Source organism: Jaculus jaculus, chromosome 2 (genome assembly GCF_020740685.1).
Source record: "Jaculus jaculus isolate mJacJac1 chromosome 2, mJacJac1.mat.Y.cur, whole genome shotgun sequence".
In the NCBI taxonomy this organism is placed as follows: domain Eukaryota; kingdom Metazoa; phylum Chordata; class Mammalia; order Rodentia; family Dipodidae; genus Jaculus; species Jaculus jaculus.
Window position 1 is genome coordinate 212,058,692 of NC_059103.1, and position 5,467 is coordinate 212,064,158.

The 5,467-nt window shown below is 39.5% G+C and overlaps 1 non-coding gene across 1 annotated transcript; it reads right to left on the bottom strand.

Moving 5' to 3' along the window:
- Positions 1-5,091: 5,091 nt before the first annotated feature.
- Positions 5,092-5,198, bottom strand: LOC123458936. The gene has a single exon (XR_006635870.1). It is a non-coding gene; the product is annotated as a U6 spliceosomal RNA (small nuclear RNA).
- Between the last annotated feature and the right edge of the window lie 269 nt (positions 5,199-5,467).

Consider the following 5,467-nt stretch of genomic DNA (forward strand, 5'->3'; position numbering starts at 1 on the left):
CTTCACTCTCTGTTGGAGTATCTCCTTCTCTTTTGCAGATGAATGTAGAACCTTAGGAGAGAATTAGCCCATTGCACCTCACTAGGGCCCCATCTGAGACCATAAAGTAATTGGGGAAATGAGCAAGAGTGCTGCTTTCTTGGTGAACCTGGTACCAGCACAAGGGTGAAGGAGAAAGACACAGAGAATACTCAACTCCTACCAAACCAGAGATCCAGAGACACAAAGGTTCCCAAGACCTCATTACTGAAGTAGACTGAAAATGAACCCAAGGTGGCTTAGGGAAATTCACAGAAGAGGGGGCAGGAAGATTTTTGGAGCCACAAGTTGGGACATTATGCACAGAGACATTGCCTTTTCCCCATAACTGATGGTACCCCCACAATGCATGACCCACAATCTCTATGGGGGAAACTGGAATCCCCAATTAAAAGGGTCCCTTCTGAGGGGGGGTTGAGGGTAAGGATGTTACCAACATGTGCTGTTTACACACTGAGTTATGCACATAACTAATAAAAGTCCTCTATCCCATGTAGAAATAATATTGCACAAACAAATGATAGCTTCTTCCACAATTCAGTCTATAACAATGTTTGTGATTTAGTTCTGCCACATATTTGCTAACCAAACCTCCTTTGGAATTTCTAAACTTAAAATTATAATGATACTTGTACAAGGTAAGCCACCTTTAGACAAGTGATACAGTAGAAAGTAACAAGTTTTGAGCCATAGGATCAGGCAAATCTGGACTTACGTTTCTGTTAATCTTTATTTACCAGTCGTAGGACTTTTAGTAGGGCTTCTAATTTAAATGAAGGCCAATTTACCTTTGAACATGAGGATAATTGAATGTCCTTTTTTGTTTTTTTCTTTTTTTGTTTGTTTGCTGTATCCCATGCTAACTTGGAATTGACTACGTAGCCTCAGGGTGGCCTCGAACTCACAGCGATTCTCCTACCTCAGCCTCCCAAGAGCAGAGATTAAAGGCATGCACCATAACACCAGAGAGACACACACCAGAGAGAATGAGAATAGCTGTACCAGGGCCTCTAGACATTACAAATAAACTTCAGTTGCACGTGCCGTTTCATGCAGCTGGCTTTACCTGGGCACTGGGGAAACAAACCTAGGTCATGAGGCTTTACAGGCAAACATCTTAACTGTTGAGCCATCTCTTCAACCCCTGAATATGTCTTGAAGGATTATCTACATAAACAGTCTCTCATCCTGCTTTTTATATATGATCTTTATTAATTTACATAAATTTCCTTTTTTCATGTATGCAATAGAAATAATGGATATTGGTGATTTAATTCTCCAGGGAGTTCTCATACTTCCTTAAAAAAATTGGCTATTATCAGGACATCAAAATTTTAGCCATTAAGAATCATACTCTTTTAGAAAAGTCCACTGGGAAAAGTACTGAGTGTCAGTGTAATGTCTATCATGTGTTAGGTACATTTTACCACTATGTATTTTATCTTGAAAAGTATTTTATGATACATGACTTCACATTATCACCAATAGACAGACTAGACAGTGGAGACAAAGTGTTTAAGTCACTTACCCAAGGACAAAGTCGAGTCAGTAAGTGATAGATAAGCTACTTAATACCAGATATATCTAACTCAAAATACTATGCTCGTTTTGGAGGGAATAAAAAAAAGGTTTTCACAGATTTTATTATAGAACTTAAGTGAATGAAAGAACTTAGAGCTCTCATAAAGCGGGAGGGGATCCCAGAAAATGGAACTGCTCCCCTTCCATGTTCTTTTTGTATAGCCCTTTGCTTTGAGATTAAGGCTGCAGTATTGGAGTTTTATTTTATTTATGTGACAGAGAGAAAGAGGAAAAAGAGAGAGGGAGAGAGAGAGAATAGGTGCACCAGGGCTCCAGCCACTGAAAACAAACTCCAGATATATGCACTCTCTTATGCATCTGGCTTACTTGGGTCTTGGGGAATTGAACTTGGGTCCTTTGGCATTGCAGACAAAAGCGTTAACTGCTAAGCCATCCCTCTAGCCCTGGTATTAGAGTTTTTGTTAAAGTGGAAAGGAAAGCATTTTTGGTTTACCACCATTCAGTTACAAACATGTAGCGCATGAGGGTGCCTGGCAGCCCACGCAATCCCCACAGGGGTCCTAAGGCTTCTAGTGTATAGATTATGGTGATGTCACCTAGTGGACAAATAAGTTGGTATGGCTAACATTTCTGCCTCCCTGTCCTGCTTCCCTGGGAGGAGAGGTTATCCTCCTCTCTCTGTCTTGACTTACCTTGCCTGCAAAGCTAAAGGACCTTGGTTCGATTCTGTAGGACCCATGTAAGCCAGATGCACAAGGTGGCACACATGTCTGGAATTCATTTTCAGTGACTGGAAGCCCTAGTGCACCCATTCTCTCCCTCCACCCCCCTCTCTCTCTCCTTCTTTCCCTCTCTCAAATAAAAAATAAAAATATTTAAAAAAGAATCACTTGTAGTTCAAGAGAGACAACTGGGCATTTCTCTTTGTGCCTCCATGTTCAGTGATGTCACACTGTCAGTGTGAAGTCAACCATGATGAGAAGGTTTACACCTCGGAAATTGATAAGCAACACACATGAAAGCTGGCCATTGCCCCAGCCTGTGTTCCAACATACTATTTTTCATTTCTTTCTCAAGATGTTTATTTTTGTCTGTTTTTTTCCTTTTTGTGGTTATTACCCTCTCTCCCATTCCTTCTTTCTCCTAGCAACAGGACAACTACAACAAAAGAAAGAACACTGGGCCAGAAGGATAGCTTAATAGTTAAGGTGTTTGCCTATAAAGCCAAAGGACCCAGGTTCCATTCCCCAGGACACACGTTAGCCACATGTACAAGGGGGTGCAAGCATCTGGAGTTTATTTGCAGTGGCTGGAGGCCCTGGTGTACCCATTCTCTCCCTCTTTCTCTCTCTCACTCTCTCTCTTTTTCTATCAAATAAATAAATAAAAATAAAATATTTAAAAAAATAAAGAACATCATTAGCCTCTTAAGCAAATAATATTAATATCATAGAAGTTAACTAAAATTTTGAAGCACAGATGAAAATTGTGTTGAGGATAATGTCCAGTTAATGAGAATTATTTAGTGAATCTAATAATAGTGAGCATCAGGTTTCTTTAAGAAGCAGAGGTCAACCACAATGCATGACCCATATACCTCAACAAGGAGGGGCCAAAGGGAAGGGGTAGGTCACAGATGAGCCCAATAATGGCATCAAACTGACTGTATTTGCTGAATACAAAACTAGTTAATAAAAAAATTAAAAATTAAAAAAAAGCAGAGGTCAAGACCTCATCATTGAAGCAGGCCTAAAATGAACCCAAAATGGCTCAGGGTAATTTGCGGAAGAGGGGGCAGAAAGAATGTCAGAGCCACACCCTGGGTCATGAAACATAGAAACATTTCCTCCTACCCATAACTGAGGGCTAACTCCACAATGCATGACCCATATATCCCAACAAGGAGAGGTCTGTGGAAGGGGGAGGACAGGGAGGAGGCTAGCAATGGTACCAACTTGACTGTATTCACTGAGTACAAAACTAATTAATAAAAAAATATCCTAAAAACCATCAGAAACACTTGGTTTTATGTCAGGAGATGAAGGAGTGGTATGAACGCTAGGTGGGTTGAGTCAAAAGAGATATGTATGAAATAGTTGTATTTCCTGTAGAAAAAGATCACCTCATGTCTATAGTAGGCATCATTTACATTGCTGGCAGCTTCAGAAACTTACTTATAAAATGTTTTAGAGACCATGAACGACTGAGAGATTCCAGAGAATTATACACCTAGAAAAGCATGCCCACACGATGCCCAGCTTTCCAACAAAGATAACTAAGAAATCTTCATGATTTGAGTATTTTTCTCAACTTTTCCTATAATGTGTACTTCACTCTGAATAGTCTATAATTTTTTAAACTTTTGTTTATTCGCATGTGTGCATGCATGCATGCATGTGTGTACACGTGCACCAGAACCTCTTACCACTGCTAGTGAGCACCAGACACTTGTGCGATTTTGCATCTGGCTTCTGTGGCAGTTTTGGAGTTGAACCCAGGCCAGCCACGTTGCAAGCAAGTGCCTTCCATTTCTACTCTATCTTCCGAGCCCTAGTAGTCCATAGTTACCAGTGGAGATTGATAGTGTAAATACAAGAACATAGGGGTTCCTTGTCATCTCTCCAAGCTCCTGGAGGTGAGCAGAGTGTGTAGCATGGCTGGGCGTATAGTGGTACAGCGCATAGTAGGTGCTTGCTAAGTGCTAGCTGGATGAATGATGGTCGTGGGGGTCGATTTGGAGAAGAGGACTGCTATATTAATATTTTAAGGAATCAGTATTTTTATAATATGCTATTGTGAAGGGAAGTATTCAGATATACCAAAGTTCATGCATTAATTTTTATTAATGTTAATAGATTTTATACTCTATAAAGATAGTAACAAAGTTTTAGTAAGAGAAAATTCAATATTGTATACCACAGAGCATGAAGAACTGTATTTCCATCTGACACAGGCCCAGGAATGGCCAGAAGTTTAGGCTAATACAAAATTGTGATTCATCTACATCAAACTGTCACCCTTCTTTGGCCCTTATTTTCCCTCTGGTGTTTGTTAGCTTCTGTTCTTTGTTAGTGTCTTGAGTGTAACTGATTGGCAGGTGTGGCAAATGCCACTATGCCAGCTCTTTCTGAAGAGGATGGATAACCATGTAAGAACAGGCATTAACCTGAACCATGGCTTATGAACCTGAATTCTGGGAGGCTGTGGGCTCATGTGCCCTGCTTCCGTCAGCCTCAGTCAGGTGGACCCATGGGCGTTTTCAGTGGAGACTTGGGCTGACTAAAGTAAACAGAAGGATTTCATTTTCTAGAAAATGAAATTCTCTTTCCTGAGTTTGAAAGGAAGCATCAATAATAAATAATACATATATAAGAAAAATAATATTTTAAAAAATTTTATTAACATTTTCCATGATTATAAAAAAATCCCATGGTAATACCCTCCCTCTCCCCCAAGAAAAATATTTTTAATAAAAGCATTTGCAAAACTGTCATATATTTTCTTTTTTAAAAAAATATGGAACGCTTCACGAATTTGCGTGTCATCCTTGCACAGGGGCCATGCTAATCTTCTCTGTATCGTTCCAATTTTAGTACATGTGCTGCCGAAGCGAGCACTGTCATATATTTTCTGAAAAGTCTAACAATTATGCTTAAAACAGAGTCAGAATTAGGAGTGTTATAATGATTTGAGATTAGGTTTAATGAGTTAGGGTTTAGTGTCTAGATACGTTTCTTTTTTGTTTTTCAAATATCTGAAATCAATCCATCTACACCGAATAATTGACTACCATAAAGTTGATTTAGCTTTCCGGTATTTGGATGGTGTTACAAGTTCCCTAGTTAGGAGTCACAAGACATCCCCAATGACTCTTAGAAATTTAAAT